Here is a 19,642-nt window from a genome sequence, read left to right as displayed (position 1 = left end):
GAGAGAGATCACACGGTCTGACATCAAAAAGGTCATGTGACTGAGAGAGAAAGGCAGGTGACTGCGGAGGCTTGAATCCATAAAGCAGTCATTGGTAGGTAACTTTGGTACAGGGCTGTTAAAGGACAGCTAATGAGAATACTATAGTGCCACCACGGGGTGAAAGATTTACCTGGATCCAATTTCATTTTAAATAACTTACATTTTCCACAGGCCTTGCATTTTCATCTCCTACTTAAACAAATACGATGCTGGTAAAACAAGACATGCAACAGCAATAAAAATGAGACCTCACCAATTGCTGCTCACATTTTAATCCCTGCAGCCATGGGTTCACATGATGGCTTATATTCAGCTTCAGCTCCTAATTCCTAAAAATGAGAATAAAACTATTTAATGTACGGGGAAGTTGTAAAGATCAAAAGAACAATTCGAAACAGCTTTTTCATTTAAAAACCACTACGTGAATGATGGCGATCATTTAAAAAAGAGAGACCTAACAACGATTGGTCACACACAAACGTGACCAAGTGATGGAACAGAATAATGCAGATGATAAAAGTGTGGCAACTCAAGGCAGTGGGCCCAGGATGACTTTGTTTATTCCGGCCAACCTTTTGCCCTTATTCTCACTACTACTGCAACACCATAAGAAGGAAATAAAAGGAGATGGAAAGTATTTCACTACAGGTGAGGTGTGACTAGCCCCTTGTCTATCAAGTATGTAGTCCTATCAAGCTTCTGGTCAGCAGAGACTTCGCATGCAAAGAAAGGCTACTGAACCCTGTTCAATTTTAAAAGTGCTGGCACTGACCTTTAAAGCCTCAAGTTGTCTGGAGCCAGGATACCTTAATAAGAACTGCATCCTCCCATAGCATCCTTCTTCAACACTAAGACTGACATCAAAGTTCCTACTTTGGAAGAACAGCGGGTACCTATGGGGCTTTCCAATGTTGAAGTCTTTTAAAATAATATTTCTATTGATTTTTACAGAAATCACATTCTGGAGGGGGGAAACACAAACATATTCCAAATATACGCTCAGATATGTTTTTAATACCAAATGTAGACTCGTTTTGTTTGATATAACATTTTCAATTTGGCCATGTACATTTCATGCAAAGTTTGAAAGTAGGATGTTTAAATAGGATTTTGAAATGGCTGAATGGTTTCTTTTAATCACTGATAATTGCTTCAGGTTGTATTGGCTAGGGAGCCTATGCTAGCCCTGATATTATCTGTACACAGAAAGGGATGGGAACCTGTGAGAAGCTGACAGCTGAAATCAGATTTCCTGGAATTTGATACTCAAAGTTCGGTCGAAGTCCATTTTGAGCAGTCATTGTTAGTTTTAATATATGTATTGATCATTTCCTTCCTTTTTGAATAAACCGTTATAAATGTCAAAAGAGAAATCCTGCTGCAGAGATGCATCGGTTGAGCACCCATTCTTAAGTATTCATTAACTTGTGAAATCAGATAACCTATTAAGCTGTCTTAATAGCAGCATACCCTACGCCACAGGTGCCCATTCAACCACTTTGGTTGATGGAATTGGCAATAGTACAGGTGCCACAGAATACTTGTAGCACATAATACCTGTAAGAACTCAATTGTTTCGTATGGCAGTGCCTATTGAAATCAAGTAGCCACTTTCATTGTGCTCCTGTTTTCAGCTCCTGCTAAAATCATTCCTAATAAGAAGAATAAGAATAATTTATTATTTATACCCCGCCCATCTGGCTTGGCCTCCCCAGCCACTCTGGGTGGCTTCCAACAAAATACAGTGGTACCTCAGGTTACATACGCTTCAGGTTACATACACTTACATCCACTAACCCAGAAATAATGCTTCAGGTTAAGAACTTTGCTTCAGGATGAGAACAGAAATCATGCTCCGGTGGTGCGGCAGCAGCAGGAGGCCCCATTAGCTAAAGTGGTACTTCAGGTTAAGAACAGTTTCAGCTTAAGAACGGACCTCCGGAACGAATTAAGTACTTAACCCGAGGTACCACTGTATTAAAATACTGTAATGCATCATACATTAAAAGCTTCCCTAAACAGGGCTGCCTTCAGATGTCTTCTAAAAGTCTGGTAGTTGTTGTTCTCTTTGACATCTGGTGGGAGGCCGTTCCACAAGGCGGGCGCCACTACCGAGAAGGCCCTCTGCCTGGTTCCCTGTAACTTGGCTTCTTGCAGTGAAGGGACTGCCAGAAGGCCCTCGGTGCTGGACCTCAGTGTCCGGGTAGAACGATGGGGGTGGAGACGCTCCTTCAGATATACTGAAAGCTGGGGTTAATTTTAATTTATTTTAACATTTGTATGCTTTAAAGTAGGTTTGTATTTTTGTTCCTTGATTTTACTGTTTTATCTTTTGTAAACCACTTTGAGATTTATTTATTTATTTATTTATTTATTTATTTATTATTACAATCAAGCAGTTTATACCGTATTTTTTGCTCTATAAGACGTACCAGACCACAAGACGCACCTAGTTTTTGAAAGAGGAAAACAAGAAAAAATAATAATCTGAATCTCAGAAGGCAGAACAGCAAGAGGGATCACTGTGCAGTGAAAGCAGCAATCCCTCTTGCTGTTCTGGCTTCTGGGATAGCTGCGCAGCCTGCATTCGCTCCATAAGACGCACACACATTTCCCCTTACTTTTTAGGAGGGAAAAAGTGAGTCTTATAGAGCAAAAAAATATGGTAACTTTTTATGAAATAAATAAATAAACATGATCACGCTGATGCCAAAGATTTGCCAGCTTGCAGTTAACCTTTTGGCAGTGTTGTAGGTTTGAGCAGGATTCAGCACATGTTCAGCAAATAAATTCATTCAGGTTATTTTTGAAAGGAGGAAAATATGCAATGTTTGTGTGCTTTTGAAAAGAAAACCCTCTATTGTGTAGCTAGATGGTTACAGTAAATATACTTTTATGTCCCTTGTGGCGAACATCTAACCCGTCCAGATTAGATTCTATGCTGAGGCAGGTCATTGTTTTTGTCATATGTTATGCATTCCAAAAAAGAGAGCGAGAAAAGGACCCTACATTAAAGAAAATCCTATCATGTATATACTGATTGTGAGTATGCTTGAAAAGACTAGCAGCTGTTCACAGCCTAAGGGCATGTCAGCAAGTGTAGCACAGGACTGTTCTGACGACTTCTTTTAAAAAGGAATAGGTTGACATTTCTTTAACACGATGCAAATAAGAGTGCCAAAAGTCATAACAACAGCACAGTTTCTGCTTCTGTGTTATTATCATAACATACATGGTTAACATCTGCAAATCTCCATTGACCTAAAGGAATGGAAAAACGTGCTTAGTGGCATTTAAAAATATGAGCAGAGCCACCAAAATGATGGTGGGACTGGAACAACTCCTACATGAGGAAAGGGTGCAACATTTAGTTTATTTTTAAAAATGACTATATGGTGACATGATAGAGATATGATAAAGATATGCATGATATGGAGAAACTGTGGTTGTTAGCCTGCCACTGTGGGGCTCCTCCATTCTTATACACCATTTCTTGGTGGGGGATGCAGACACATTGTGACTAGGCTGGTGTAGCAATCTCTTTATCCTATGCCTGCTCACCCCAGCAGAGGGGATAACACACTATTATATACAGTGGTTCCTCGGGTTACATATGCTTCAGGTTACATACGCTTCAGGTTACAGATTCTGCTAACCCAGAAATAGTGCTTCAGGTTAAGAACTTTGCTTCAGGATAAGAACAGAAATCGGGAGCCGGCGGCGCGGCAGCAGCAGGAAGCCCCATTAGCTAAAGTGGTGCTTCAGGTTAAGAACATTTTCAGGTTAAGAGCAGACCTCCGGAACGAATTAAGTACTTAACCTGAGGTACCTATGTATATGCATATGTATATGTATAAAGGTAAAAGGACCCCTGACCATTAGGTCCAGTCGTCGCCAACTCTGGGGTTGCAGCACTCATCTCGCTTTATTGGCCCAGGGAGCCAGCGTACAGCTTCCGGGTCATGTGGCCAGTGTGACTAAGCCGCTTCTGGCGAACCAGAGCAGCGCACGGAAACACCGTTTACCTTCCCGCCGGAGGAGTGCCTATTTATCTACTTGCACTTTGACGTGCTTTCGAACTGCGAGGTTGGCAGGAGCAGGGACTGAGCGACGGGAGCTCACCCCGTCGCAGGGATTCGAACCGCCGACCTTCTGATCGGCAAGTCCTAGGCTCTGTGGTTTAACCCACAGCGCCACCTGCGTCCCTATGTATATGTGTGTGTGTGTGTGTGTGTATGTGTGTGTGTGTGTGTGTGTGTGTGTGTATATATATATATATATATATGTATATGTATATGTATATGTATATGTATATGTATATGTATATGTATATGTATATGTAGTGCAAAACCAGCAACCAAACTTCCAGCATCTGTGTAAACCACCACTGACCACCAGTTGTGGTCCAGATGCATATATGACAGCCATCCACAGAGAAAGGCAGCAGATTGAGATTGGTAGGAATGCTTAGCTCCAGGGAAGCTCCCTGCACCATGACACAAACAACGACCTTATAATGCCCATGCTCCATGGACTGGTGAGAGAAGCAGTGACTGTGCTGCTGCACCTTGTCCCCACAGGCATGGGTTTGAATTTCCTTATGCCACACATTTCTCCCAAAGAAAGGTACCCCTACCTTGGGGTATACTTCATTTTTACCATTTCAAGTCAGCCTAGGTGTTCTGACTGACTTTCAGCAATATCAACATTGTGGCTGATGTTTTCTAAGAGTTCAGTCAGACAGCGTTCATCGGTTGCCTCTGCCTGTGTTCAGATGCCTAGAGAGAAAGTTGTACGTCATGTTTTGATGAGATGAGATTTAGGACAACTGCAGCGAAGATCAGCTGGAAAAGTCTATATAAATATATCATAAATCCTTGATCTGCTTATAAAAAGAGGCAAATGCAACAGTTAGTCATTATAAATAGTGAAACATTTTTTTTAAAAAAAATGTGGATGTGTTTGTTGCTCTGGGTGCGGGTGGGATACAAATTCAATACATACATAAAACTACAATGGTAAATTACTAGTGATTTATCAGTGAATTGGGTTTTGTTATTTGATTCCAGAATTTTCAGCAAAACTGTGTGTGTTTACATACCTCACATGGTGGCATGGGTCATCTGGGGTAAGTGTAGTAGAGTTGCTCAAAACTATAACATTAGAAAATAGCCAGATGTAGGAAGAAGAGTTTGGATTTGATATCCCGCTTTATCACTACCCAAAGGAGTCTCAAAGCGGCTAACATTATCCTCCCCCCCCCCCCAACAAACACTCTGTGAGGTGAGTGGGGCTGAGAGACTTCAGAGAAGTGTGACTAGCCCAAGGTCACCCAGCAGCTGCATGTGGAGGAGCGGGGAAGTGAACCCGGTTCACCAGATTACGAGTCCACTGCTCTTAACCACTACACCACACTGGCTACGAACTTAGCAAAGAAGCCTACCTGTGTCTACTCAGAAGTAAGTCCTTCTTAATTCAATGAGGCTCACTCCCAGGTAAGCGGGGTTAGGATTGCATCCTTAGAGTTCAATATTTGCTGCTCCTTCTAAAAGAAAAATGCACACTATTTTATTTATATTGTCATTTCCTCTTTCAGCTCAGATTTCCATATAATCACACAACTACCCTTGCTGCGACTGTTAGCATTTTTGCTTATCACCAACCCACACATATTCATACAATGCAGTTATGTGTTATACACTCTCCCCACATCTTTCATGAAAACTTTCTCCCTTATCTTGTTCCTCAGGAAGGAAGAAAACCTCAAAGTAAATGAACTAATTTGTTTTTAATCCATCTGTGCTGCCCTCTGCTTTTTCATCTGTACTTTTAAAAATACACAGTACAAAGTATAGAACCATGAAATAATTTGAGAAATAATTTGTGCAGTATATATGGTAGCTTATTTTCAGGGGGGGGGGGGATACAAATAAACCTATGTGCATAAGTTGATGATACGTAAATATGTGTTGCAATTGTCAGACCCGGGATAATCCTTTTTTAAAAGCAATGTCTATTCTGACTGCTAAATATTACAACTAAATTTGTTATAGATTCAAGAATGCAATCCTATAAAATAGCCTACTTGGCTGTAAGTGCAGCTGAACTCAATGGGAATTATGTCAGAGTAGATATACTCTGTAGGATTGTGCTGTAAATGATGTGGGCATTTCTTTAAAGTCTATCATCGGCCGTCTGTCCCATTAGAATCTCTATGGCCTCCAGTGGTTTATATGTATCAGTTGAATTCTAAAACTAGGGAATGGCCGCCAAGAATGGAATGCTCTTTGAGCCCCATCCGGTTGTGATTTATGCAATTCCCAAGACTACCGGCCCTCAGATTTCAGCCATAGGGAGGACTAAAATCTATATGAACAAATGACTTTTTATTATTAGTTTCCATAAGGCGCTCATATTCCAAACTACGGTAATACAGTTGTCATACCTTGGCAGTCGAACAGAATCCATTCCAGAAGTTCGTTTGACTTCCAAAAGTTCGGAAACCAAAGCTCAGCTTCTGATTGGCTGCAGTAAGCTCTTGCAGCCAATTGGAAGCCACACCGGACGTTCAGCTCCCAAAAATCGTTCGAAAGCCGGAACACTCACTTCTGGGTTTCAGTCGTTCGGAATCCAATTTATTCGTGAGCCAAGGCATTTGAGATCCAAGGTACAACTGTATGAGTATTGTTATAAGATTGGGAGTTTGAACAGGAGAGGGTTAACTGAGCCAGGAGTACTGTTGGCGGTTCCCCTAATAGTTTGTGGTAAGGTACCTAGGCACATCTTTTGAAATTACAGACGGGGACAGGACCTAGGAGATGGTAAGAGAATATGAGGCACCATAGCATCTCCACATCCAGCCAGAACGAGAGGCAAAGCTGTGTGTCGTAAACAATTGCATAACCGTCACTTTAAGTGGGACATCTCAGAGTTGCAGAAGCCACTGTGGCTTCTGACTGGATCTTGGGTTGTCTTGTTTCAGCTCCTGAGAGTGTGTGCTCCCAAAAGACACCCATTTCGGAGGGCCATGCTCCCATGCAAGTCACCTCCAGGGCTTTTTTTTCAGCCAGAACTCAGATCTGGCATCTCTCAGGTGGGCACCATTGCCATTAGAAGAGAACAAGAGAAGGAGCTCATGGTGAATTCTGGCACCTCTTTTTCTAGAAAAATAGCACTGGTCACCTGCCTCCTATGAGGATGCAGCCCTCAAAGATGCCCATCCCTATTTTCCTCTGCAAGGTGTTGGACCTGTAGTTTCAGTCAGGTCTAGTCAAATGTGGGTTGTTTTTTTTAACACACATGGGTTCACTGAGGATGGTGCAGGGGCTTGCAGTCAACCCCCCTCCCCATTTTACATACAGACACCATGTTCCCAATTCTGATCACCCCACTAAAATTGCTAGATGCAAAAGTTTGAGAACAGAAATGTATCGTCACATCTAGTTTGGACCTAAGTCAAGCAAATTAGTAACCTGGCATTAAGGGTGACTGAAAGGTTTAGCAAGTACAGACCTGACACTTTGGATATTTAATTTTTTTGTGGGTGGGTAAGGGATTCAATTTATTTTCCCTGAGTGTTACATTAAAAATAAATAAATCCTGAATTATGAATGTTCTAAAATAGCAAATTGAAATTAGCTATGTAAAGCAGGCAGGGTAAAATAATGCTGCTACTCACATAACTCTGATGGATAAATAATAATGCAATAATGTCCAGTCTCAATATATTCAGCATGTGTAAACATTTCAGTGAACAACGTGATCCAGTAAGATAAATAAAAGTGGAAATAATTTTTATCAATAAAGTGTGTTTAAAAGAGATCTTTGTGGAATGCTAAAATAAATGATCTGGTATGATCAAGTGAACTCAGTAATCAAATAATGTTAAGGGGGAAAACACCCTCATTTTCCTTTGAGATACTTTTGCGTATTGTTTAGCAGAAGAATTGGTAACCCACTGAAGCATAATATTCATCTGATATATTTATAGTGTCTGTGTACAATTATAAAAAGGGTGTCTGACTGGTTTTGTATAATACTAGTATACTACAGCTACTGTTTATAGATAAGTGTTTTAGTAAAACAGGATAATATAAACAAATGATGGCAGTGGTTAGAAGGCTTTGAATTTATGTGCAATGGTGGCAAGTAATGCAGGAACTTCGCCTCACGCATTGGCGAATTGGCAGAATTAAATGGAAGATGCACTCCCCATACGTATGGTATAAAGCGGGGTGTCTCAGCCCATAACTATTCACATAGTTAGACTTATAGATGTACTTGAGGACCTTGCTGAATCAGGTCCTCATTAATACAGGCTTGAGCAATGAATAATTGAAATAGTGATGCTCAGGAGTCCTAATGATCTATGTAGCAACACAGCCTAGCCAGAAAATGCCCTTTCAGCAGAATCCCACCAGTAATCCATTAACAGCAAGCAAAGGCGTTCTTCACTTTTCAGGAAATGAATGGGAAGCCAGAGTCGAGGCCTGTGGGAAATAACGATAGGTTTTCTTCCCCACCGCACCCCCAATCCCGCCTTACCAACCTTTATTGGTAAGTGAAATGGTCAAAGGAATGTAATCAAATGAGCAAGCAGCAAATAGCCAAGGAGTGAATAGATTGGTTGCAGATGTGTGAAATTACTATAAGGCCTTACCAGGAATGCTTTTTTTTCTTTCCAGAGCTACAGACTGGTGGAGGGACCTTATTGACCCACTGGCCAATTTAGGGTAAAGCAGAGTCTATTTTTTACTATGACTCCCGTCATTTCCAACATGTAAATAGTCCTTAACATTTGGAGGGTACCAGGCTGGCAAAAGCTGCTACTGCCAGGCTGCGTGTAGCTAGATGATAACGATTTGTCTGTGCATTTCTCCTTCCACTCAGTGGCGTAGCGTGGGTTGTCAGCACCCGGGGCAAGGCAAGTAATTTGTGCCCCCTAATCCGTGGATTTGCGCCCCCTAATCCGTGGATTTGCGCCCCCTAACCCGTGGATTTGCGCCCCCTAACCCTAACCCCCAGCTGTTGCGCCCGGTGCGGCCGGCCCCCCCTGCACCCCCCACACTACGCCACTGCTTCCACTTGCAGGATAGCTGAATCTCAGTTTCACTGCCACAAGTGCTTTCACAGGTGAATTATGGGACAAATTTGACTACCAGCTTTCCAGTTTGTCTAACCCTAACAATGAAACGTTCAATTTATGAAAACCTTTCTTATGTTTAATTTTTTCCCAAGGCTTTTCTGAGCGTGGGAAGGAGGAAGATTAAAAAAACACACCACCACCCATCCTTTTTGCGAAACAAGCCTTGACCCACCTAAACATGCAGTTTGGGATAGAACGGTTCTAGTATAAAACAAGTGTTCCCACATCTTTCTTCAAAATATCAATTGAAGAGAACAAGCATCTGAAGTTCTGGTAAGCCTGTCCAACCATAAATCCCAACACTAATCCGAGTCATAAACCTAAATATAAAATATGATGAATGTGTGTGCTTTTGGTCTATATACATGTCAAATTCATTTGAGAAATCTGACAGGAGATGAACAAGAAAATAGCCCTAAAGTGGTGCCTAATAATAATAATGAAAAATGTATTTTTGTTTAATCCTTTATTCCCCCCCCCCTTTGTTTGATCCTCTTTAAAGATTAATTTTAAGCCTGCCAGGATACTTGTTTCCTATATATAGTAGTACAGAAAGAGAAGAGATAGAAACGATAGTTTTTAAAAAGTACTCACGAGTTATACAATGTATTTGTCAAGAAGGAATGACAAATGTATCTAAAATTAGCAATGTATAGGATCTGAATAGCAGTTTTGTGGGATAACAGGACTTATTTCAGGGCAATAAGCCAAAATAGAATCAGCCTAGAAGACAGATGAGTACAAAAGGAAGCGCTTCTTCATGCAACACATAGTTAAACATAGTTAAACTTCGATGGCCACCAACCTGGATGACTTTAAAGGAGGATTAGACAAGTTCATAGAGAAGAGATTTGTCAATGACTGCTAGCCAAGATAGCTGTGCTTTAGGTAGAGGGCAGAGGTAGAGGGAACCTTGATCCACATGTGGTGGCCATGTAAATATGCTAGAGAATACCAGGAGATGATTCAAACAGAATTAAAAAACATCCTCAAGATCACATTTCCCAAAAGATTTGAGGCATTTCTGTTAGGGATAACAAATGATGATGTCCCGAAAAAGGCACTCAAATCTCTTTTTATATGCGACACCCGCAGCTAGAGTGGTATATGCGGAGAGGGGGACATGGAAAGAAAAAGAGAGACTCTTGAAGGAAATATGGCAGAATAAATTGATATAATACGCAGAATTAGTAACTATGACCGCAAAACTAAGAAATAAAGATGAGTCATGGGTAGAGATGAGTGGATGTGTTTTCAAGAGTATCTCAGTGGGTGTAATAGTTTAACCTACAAGTAGGAATGAACATATGAGCAGCAGGTAGCATTAAATAAAGGAAGATTTGAGACAAAAATGGGTGGAATAGTAGATTATGCAGCTGACAAAAGACTACAGTGGTACCTCGGGTTACAAACGCTTCAGGTTACAGACGATTCAGGTTACAGACTCCGCTAACCCAGAAATAGTACCTCAGGTTAAGAACTTTGCTTCAGGATGAGAACAGAAATTGTGCTCCGGCGGCGTGGAGGCAGCGGTAAGCCCCATTAGCTAAAGTGGCACCTCAGGTTAAGAACAGTTTCAGGTTAAGAACGGACCTCCGGAACAAATTAAGTACTTAACCCGAGGTACCACTGTACCTAGAATGCTATGGAGAGATGGACTGGGAAGTCCGAGGTTAAGAGATAATTATGAATAAACTAACAAACAAGCAAACAGAGATAGCTGTGCTCTGCCTTCTGCAGTTGCAGACAGCAATGCCTCTGAATGCCAGTTGCCACAGGACAGAAGAGTGCTCTTGTGATTGAATCCCAGAGGCATTTGGAGAACTGGTTTGCAAGACTAGATGGAGAACTGGGTTGGCCCAGCCTGCTCTTACATTTTTATTAATAATGGACATCATATGATGCAGTTGTAAAGCTTTATGTGTGCTCATGTAGCACTTCCACATTTGTTTTGGCGAAAGGAAAAGCTCTCTGGATCCATCACAAAATTGTCCACACCACTGAACTTAATGGGGAAACTCTTGCAGACAGGGGACTTTCGTGTGGATAACAGATTCTGTGCAAAGAATTTGCCAGGCTGACAAGTGACTTTTGGGTGTGCTGCCTTTCCTCCATTTATCTGCCCATACAAAAAGTGCAGTTAATGGAAATCTGCTGTGCCAGAAGCCTCAGTAGGGGCAAGAAGGCAAAAGGAGAGCAAGAAGCAGATAAGCTAGCTTTGATTACCAGGGTGGCTCTAAACCAACAGGCCTCATGAGTGCTGATCCTCATAGCAATTTGACAGCACCTATTTCCTTCTTGGCACAAGGAGGAATTGCAAAGAAGGAAACCATGGAGTAGATGAGTCACCCTTTCTCCCCCACCTCTTGCCAGCCAGTCTTTCTGTGTGACACCTTATGATGGTGCCCAGCATCTAAACTGTGTCCTGACAGTTATTAGGGATACTTCTCCATCTCTTGAGGCTGCTGCTTTGATGTGAAAGGTCATGGGAGTTGGGACTGCAAGCAGTGCTGTGTGGTCAGTTGGACCAGGGGGACTAGGCTAGTCCCCTAAATGTTCCCTTGGCACCTCCTACCCAAAGCCCAGGAAGCTTCTGGCCTGATTAGGCAGGGAAGCAAGATACTCACGTGCACAACATTGGGCCCCCATAATCGCCCTTGCAAGCTGGCACCTCTGGCCCTGTTACTCAATGAAAAAATTCACTGCATGCCACTGACTGCAAAACAGTGTATACCTTGCAGTGTATACCTTGTAATAATAATAATAATAATAATAATAATAATAATAATAATAATAATAATAATAATAATAATAATTTATTTATACCCCGCCCATCTGGCTGGGTTTCCCCAGCCACTCTGGGCGGCTTCCAACTGAATATTAAAAACAGTACAGCTTCAAACATTAAAAACTTCCCTAAAGAGGGCTGCCTTTAGATGCCTTTTAAAAGTAAAATAGTTGTTTATTGCTTTGACATCTGCTGGGAGGGCGTTCCACAGGGCAGGCGCCACTACCAAGAAGGCCCTCTGCCTGGTTCCCTGTAACCTTACTTCTCGCAATGAGGGAACCGCCAGAAGGCCCTCAGTGCTGGATCTCAGTGTCCGGGCTGCAGGGGCGCCGACTTATAAAAAATATTGGGGGGGCCCATACCGGGGTCCTGCCGCTGGTTCGCTCGGGTAGCCGGGAGAACGCAGTTTGAGGTGGCGGTGTTGGGGAGAGACCCTCGCTCAGGGCGCCACTAGACTTGGCGGCCGGCGGCCTATCTGGGGGGTTTTGGAGCGTATTTCGGCGGAGCGATTGGGGAGGAGGGGGCTTGTTGCCGGATTCTTCAGCTGGGCCGGAGATCCGCTGCTGGGGGGTCCCTGGGCCGAGTTGTGAGCACGGCCTGCTGAAGGGAGATCCAGCCGATTGCGCGACGGGGACGGCCGGGGCTCTCCGGCTAGGGCGCGCGGCTGGCTGGCTGGCGAGGGAGCAGGTGGGGAGGAGGCGGGGGTCCTCACTCTCTTAGGAAACGCACCCGCGCGCCCGATTGCCACGAAGTCCGAAGGGTGCGTGTGTGGAATTAAAAAGCAAAAACGAGATACGGGCAGGGCAGGCAAAGAGTTTTCTGCAAGAGGATGGAGGGCAGGTTGAAGAGAAAATCACTCAGGATGAGACAGTCAAATCAGCCATGATAAAATGGGCTCAGGATATTGGGTATAACATCATGTTTGAGGACTGGGAAAGGTTATGGACCACCGGAATGAAATTCACGGCATGTAATGCCTTGAAGGAAAATATTATGAAAATGATTTATAGGTGGTACATGACCCCAGTCAAGCTTGCAAAAATATATCACCTGTCTGATAATAAATGTTGGAAATGTAAGGAGGCTGAAGGGACATTCTTTCACCTCTGGTGGACTTGTCCAAAAGTGAAGGCCTTCTGGGAAATGATCTATAATGAGTTAAAAAAGGTATTTAAGTATACCTTTCCCAAGAAACCAGAGGCCTTCCTCTTGGGCATTGTTGGCCAGAAAGTGTTAAAGAAGGATAGAACTTTCTTTATGTATGCAACTACAGCAGCAAGAATACTTATCGCAAAATATTGGAAGACACAAGATTTGCCCACACTGGAAGAGTGGCAGACGCAATTGATGGACTACATGGAACTGGCTGAAATGACTGGCAGAATCCGAGATTTGGGAGAAGAAACAACGGAAGAGGACTGGAAAAAATTTAAGGACTATTTACAAAAACAATATAAGTTGTATGAATGTAAAAAATTTACACGATTCGGAAACTATAGCTTCAGCAATTAGATTTGGGAAACAGGAAATTATATTTTAAGTAAGAAAAGGTCAAAATCTAAGGTAATACTATGTTTAATTTAAGATATAAGTAACTGATGAAACGTATGTTAAATTTAGAGGTATAGTATTTGAAAAGTACAAAATAAGGTACGAAACAAGGTAATAATTTGCTGATATCTTTATTATAAAGAATGCAGGGTAAGGGAGATGCGAGGAAGTCCAGTTAGTTATATAAAAAATGTGTTGAATGGTTGGTTTTCTTTTCTTCTTTTTCTTTTTTTCTTTTTCTTGTTCTTTTACTTTTTTCTTCAGTGTATGTTTCTAACTTTGTATTTGAAAACTTAATAAAATATTTATTAAAAAAAAGAAGAGAAAATCCTTTCGCTTTTCTGGGGCGCAGGGAAGTCTCAGAGCCGGAGGTTGGGGAAGGGACCCCCTTTGCTCTGCCCTCTTCTCCCGTCTTAGATTTGCATGGGGGTCCCCGCCCGAGCTTGCCTGGCCACCGGGCCACACAAGGGCCGCGCTCTACGCGGCACACCTTGCTAGCCGCGCAGCTGTCCTCCGCGGCTGCGGAGCGGCCCTGCGCCGGTGCCCAGCCCCTCTGGGTGCCCGCTGCGCTGCCAATGACAAGCGGGCGACGTCGCGGGCGGGGAAGGCGTCGCTTTCTTTCCCGATCCTGCATCCTCCCAGTCTTCCAGCCCTTTTTTGGGTTGGAAGCTCGTCTCGTTCGCCTTTCTCCTTTCTTCACCCTGCGCGCAATTTTCCTCCCTCGTCTCCCTCCCCATTTCTCCTTCCTTCCTTCCTTCCTGACTGACTGACTGACGGGCTTGGGCTCAGGCTCAGGCTCAGGGTCGGGCTCGGGCTCGGGCTCGGGCTCCGGGTCGGGCTCAGGCTCGGGCTCCGGGTCGGGCTCAGGCTCGGGCTCGGGCTCGGGCAGCCACAGCGTCGGCGGTGTTGGCGATCGGCGGCGCGGGGGGATGGCCCTCCCGGGGGAGCCGGCGCTGCTCAATGGGGTTGCCAAGGAGACAGGCCGGCCGCCCCCCTCCCCCGGCCCGGCGCCCCCCGCCGCGCCGGTGCCCGTTATCGAGCTGGTGCGCGCCGGGCGCCCTATAAAAGCCGCGGACGCGCCCACCGCCGCCCGAGATTATTGGGGGGGCTGAGCCCCCCCAAACGAATTTTTGAGGGGGCTCGGGCCCCCTCAAGCCCCATGGAGTCGGCGCCTATGCCGGGCTGAACGATGGGGGTGGAGACACTCCTTCAGGTATACAGGACCGAGGCCGTTTTGGGCTTTAAAGGTCAGCACCAACACTTTGAATTGTGTTCGGAAATGTACTGGGAGCCAATGCAGATCTCTCAGGACTGCTGTTATATGGTCCCGGCGGCCACTCCCAGTCACCAGTCTAGCTGCTGCATTCTGGATTAATTGCAGTTTCTGAGTCACCTTCAAAGGTAGTCCCACATAGAGCGCATTGCAGTAGTCCAAGCGGGAGATAACTAGAGCATGCACTACTCTGGCGAGACAGAGGGTCTCAGCCTGCGTACCAGATGGAGCCGGTAGACAGCCGCCCTGGACACAGAATTAATCTGTGCCTCCGTGGACAGCTGTGAGTCCAAAATGACTCCCAGGCTGCACACCAGGTCCTTCAGGGGCATAGTTACCCTATTCAGGACCAGGGAGACCCCCACATCCACCCACCCCTGTCCCCCCAAAACAGTACTTCTGTCTTGTCAGGATTCAGCCTCAATCTGTTAAAGTTAACAAGTAAATGGTTAAAATTGTTAGCAATGGTTGTCCTTTTATTTGTTTATTTTTCTCTCTGCGGAAAGATCTGATGTAATGTCTGGTAGCATTTATAACAGTAATTGAATGAAAGAAAGGCAGTTTGACCAAAAATGGTAGGTTGCACAAGTTTCATTGCAGCAACTGAGCAAGTATTTTTCCATGTAGTATCTTTCTGATGCAACGGGCTTTCCCCATGTAAGCTAGGCATCCTGCAGCCACTTTGAAATAGAGATGTCATAAAACACACACTTGATTTGTCTTGCCCTGAAATATCTTTGGATATCCTTTTCTTTTTTTTTTTTTAAAGATACCCCTTCACGGTTATATAGTGCGAATCAGGAGCCCACAGGAAAAACTATGGTTAGTGTTTCCTTTTCTACTGTGGACAGAGTAACATTGATGCCCCCAGACCCCGGATGAATTAAGATACTGGTTAAATACATCTTGAAAATAGATGCATATTAAAGTTATTAGATGTTTGTTGAACACCAGCAGCACATAAAATCTAGACTTATGTGTATGATTAGGTAAAGGTAAAGGGACCCCTGACCGTTAAGTCCAGTTGCGGACGACTTCAAGGTTGCGTCGCTCATCTTGCTTTACTGGTCGAGGGAGCCGACTTTGTCCGCAGACATCTTCCGGGTCATGTGGCCATGCGAACCAGAGCAGCACACAGAAACACCATTTACCTTCCCGTCAGAGCGGTATGTATTCATCTACTTGCACTTTGATGTGCTTTTGAACTGCTAGGTTGGCAGGAGCTGGGACTGAGCAACGGAAGCTCACCCCGTTGCAGGGATCGGCAAGCCCTAGGCTCTATGGTTTAGACCACAGCGCCACCCATGTCCTTTGTGTATGATTAACTGCACATTTAAAAAATGGTGAATGTTTAAGTATGATTCCACAAAAGCTCAGTCTTAAACCTGCACTCTACAGCCAATAGCACGTACAGAATCTTGAAATTAAGGGTCAAAATATTCGTTACATAAAAGATCCATGATCAGTTCTTCCGCTTCCACTTCACAACAGTTTTAAAGATACTGTGGAGACTGATTTGGATGCCTCACCCTTCCCCATGCCATTTCCCAATCTAAATCCCCCTGAAAGCTCAAAAATCAGAGCACCCTCCCATGCCTTAATAAAAATGAACACATGTTGGGAACTCTGATCTCATATCTCCTGCAAGACATTGGTTTTGGCCCCTCAGGGCTTGAGAATCATCAGTGATCCCCCCCCCCCCAGTACAGCTATGGAAATGAGCTGCTAGGAGTAACTTGACTTATGTTTCTGGATTTCTGCATTCACACCTGTCAGCTGAGCAACCTGGCAAGTCATTCCCCCATCTAAATAAACATAACCTTGCTTACGAAGGCTGTGTGTAATTAAACCGAGTCCATACCTATTAAACACTGAGTCACACTGTTCTTAGATGGTGTATTTTCATCTCTGAGCTCATCTGTACATGGCTGAATTGCTCGGCCTTATAAAGACTTTGAAAATTGCAATAAAACAAGGAATTGGCAGTTATGCAGTTTGCATGTGTGCTGAACTTCAGTTTTTTAAGGGTTTGTTGCTGTGCTGAACACCCAAGAGGTGTTGAGATAATGAGTTATCCACTCTTTGAAGGCTTTCTAGGATGTATTGCAGAGCTATACGTTAAGTAGAAGTGAGGCTGATGCCTAAGGCAGCTGATTTTGGAGTTTAATGAAATGCAGTGCAGACTAATCCATTGGAGTGAATGGGGTATGAATAGGGTGAATATCTTCAGGAATGGCTCTTCTGATATAGACTTGCCTGGACCCTTAGATCATCAGCTGAGGCCTTCTCCAGGTTCCTCCTCTGATGGAGGCTTGGAGGAGATGGCACCAGGTGAAAACACAACTCCTGATGTGTCGATTTGCAACCTGGATATGTGTCACAGCAACCAGAGAACCAGTCTGCTCTACCAAAATCCACCCCACCCCTGCAAAGTCAACTCACAAAAATAAACAAATGGTGCAACATATTTCTAATTCAACAGTTTTGGCCATTCTGGCAAACACAGTTTAGGAGCATGACAACCCTTTGGTTGATTTATAATGCACTGATTCTGGTTTTCCAGGGTACCTGAATATCATACAACTGGGTAGAAGAATATTCACCATCTTCCCAATCAGCCTGCACAGAACTCACTGGCCATTGCTCTGTAAGGTACACAATTTGTTTCTAATATTTATTGTAAAACTGACAGCTTAATATAATTAGATGAGTGTAACTCTTCAGAAGCCAGAACACTTAATGACCTACACAATATAATAGCCTGAGCCTCTTGATTTGTCCATGTATGTTTGATGTTGTAATCCTTCCAGACCAGGACATGCTGACTCACTTAACTCTGCTCAGACCCTGCTGTGCATCTGCTGGACATATAAAATATTACATTTTCCTGTTTCCTATGGGGTTTTTTCCAAATAATATTTGGGCTGTTGATGTGATTTAGGTATGCATTTAGTATATGTACCAAGCATGAATTACGAAATACCATTGCAATTTTCAACTTATAGACATGAATAACTCTTAAGTGGGTAAAAATAAAACCCCACCAAAATATCTTGGACATGATCTGATTAAAAGTACATGCATTCCAGTAATATGTGTGTGTGTTTGTGTGTGTGTGTTGCATCATTACTGCAAACTTGGTCTTACTGGAACAGTCAACTCCTTAAAAACAAAAACTCAAAACAACTCTCTTAAGCTGAGCTGAACTTGAAGTCTAAAGAGTGCTTCTGACTTTCCTCAGAAACTGAGATAATGTGACCTAATTTGGAACAAATCCACAGCTCACACATAAACTAGTGAACCCACAATACTAGTCCAGAGAGAAAAATGATTAATTTATCTGGACGTGCTACCTCAGAACCTATTCAAAAATTGACGTAAGGAATATTAACTGCTTCACATTATTAAAGAACACTAAATGCTTCCAAATACTGTATGAAAATGATGATGATAATATTGTATGAAAATGTGAAATATAATGGACCATTACCTATCCAACTTTTCTGGCCTGCTACAGACTGAAGGAGGTTGAGTGTGTTGTCGTTTTCTGAAGAAAAGCTGGTTTCTACTGAACAGTGACTCAGGAAGGTCACAGGTTGAGAAATATTTGCAATTGAATGCTTTGTGAAACGCAGCCACGATTCCCATCAGATGGTATGGAATTTCTGTCTTTGATCCTCCAATGGAAGGAAGGCTTTTGTACGGTGTGTCAGACACAGACCTGCTGTCAGGCTATGTTGGATTATATGATCAATCCCCAGTTAATTAAACCAATTCACTAATACCAGTAGATCTGTCTACTCCATGCACTTATGTACAAATCAGCATGGAAAAGTTGGGAGCCTCCTGACATAATGTGAGCTGAGTTGATGAGGGGCATGCGACACAAAGGTTGTTCTGCTCTATCATGTTGGTGGCCTCGTTCCAATTCCGAGAAGCATCCAAAACGCCAAACCCTGCATCACTATGTGGTGTCAAAAGTGATTTGATTTACAAAGTCCAGAAACCGGAAGCTATAAAGCAGGGGTGGCTAACTTGTGACAACCATCTGCTGTTGGGAGTGCATGCCCCATCAGCACCAGCCAACATGATCAATGGTCAGGGATGATGGCCATTGTTGTCCAGCAACATTTGTGCTTTCTACATGAAACTGCCAACATAATGACATTAAAAGGTTCTACAGAATACGTAATCTTCCATACTATAGGTTGGATCCAAAGGTTTCCTTCCTCCAATTGTTTTCAAGGCTCTGCCATGAAGAGTCGCATTTCCTTAATGAACAAATCCAAGCCTATAGTATTTTTCCCCCCATTAAAGAAAGGAGGTACTAACATGAGGATAACAAGAAGCAATATGATTCAACATGTCATTCATTCATGACTGTGGATACAATGTGCTGTTATTAAGTACTTCAATAAACCCATCACTGGGGAGAAATGCTTCAGTTTTAACACATTCTAGGTGGCCCTGTGGGTTAAACCAGAGCCTAGGACTTGCTGATCAGAAGGTTGGCGGTTCGAATCCCCGCAACGGGGTGAGCTCCCGTTCCTCGGTCCCTGCTCCTGCCAACCTAGCAGTTCAAAAGCACATCAAAGTGCAAGTATATAAATAGGTACCACTCCGGTGGGAAGGTAAACGGTGTTTCTGTGCACTGCTCTGGTTCGCCAGAAGCGGCTTAGTCATGCTGGCCACATGACCCGGAAGCTGTCTGCAGACAAATGCCAGCTCCCTCGGCCTATAGAGCAAGATGAGCGCCCCAACCCCAGAGTTGGTAACGGCTGGACCTAATGGTCAGGGGTCCCTTTACCTTTACCTTTAAGATCCAGCAGTGAGATTCATGTTT

At 43.5% G+C, this 19,642-nt stretch overlaps 1 long non-coding RNA gene across 1 annotated transcript; it reads left to right on the top strand.

The window, feature by feature from the left end:
• Nucleotides 1-8,721: 8,721 nt before the first annotated feature.
• Nucleotides 8,722-18,663, top strand: LOC310699027. Its single transcript, XR_014521896.1, has 4 exons — nucleotides 8,722-8,774; nucleotides 9,280-9,460; nucleotides 17,363-17,451; nucleotides 18,317-18,663. It is a non-coding gene; the product is annotated as an uncharacterized lncRNA (long non-coding RNA).
• Nucleotides 18,664-19,642: the final 979 nt, after the last annotated feature.

This window comes from Podarcis liolepis (genome assembly GCF_965112155.1).
Source record: "Podarcis liolepis genome assembly, contig: HAP1_SCAFFOLD_290, whole genome shotgun sequence".
Taxonomy (NCBI): Eukaryota; Metazoa; Chordata; class Lepidosauria; order Squamata; family Lacertidae; genus Podarcis; species Podarcis liolepis.
This window is presented reverse-complemented; position numbering and strand designations above follow the sequence as displayed.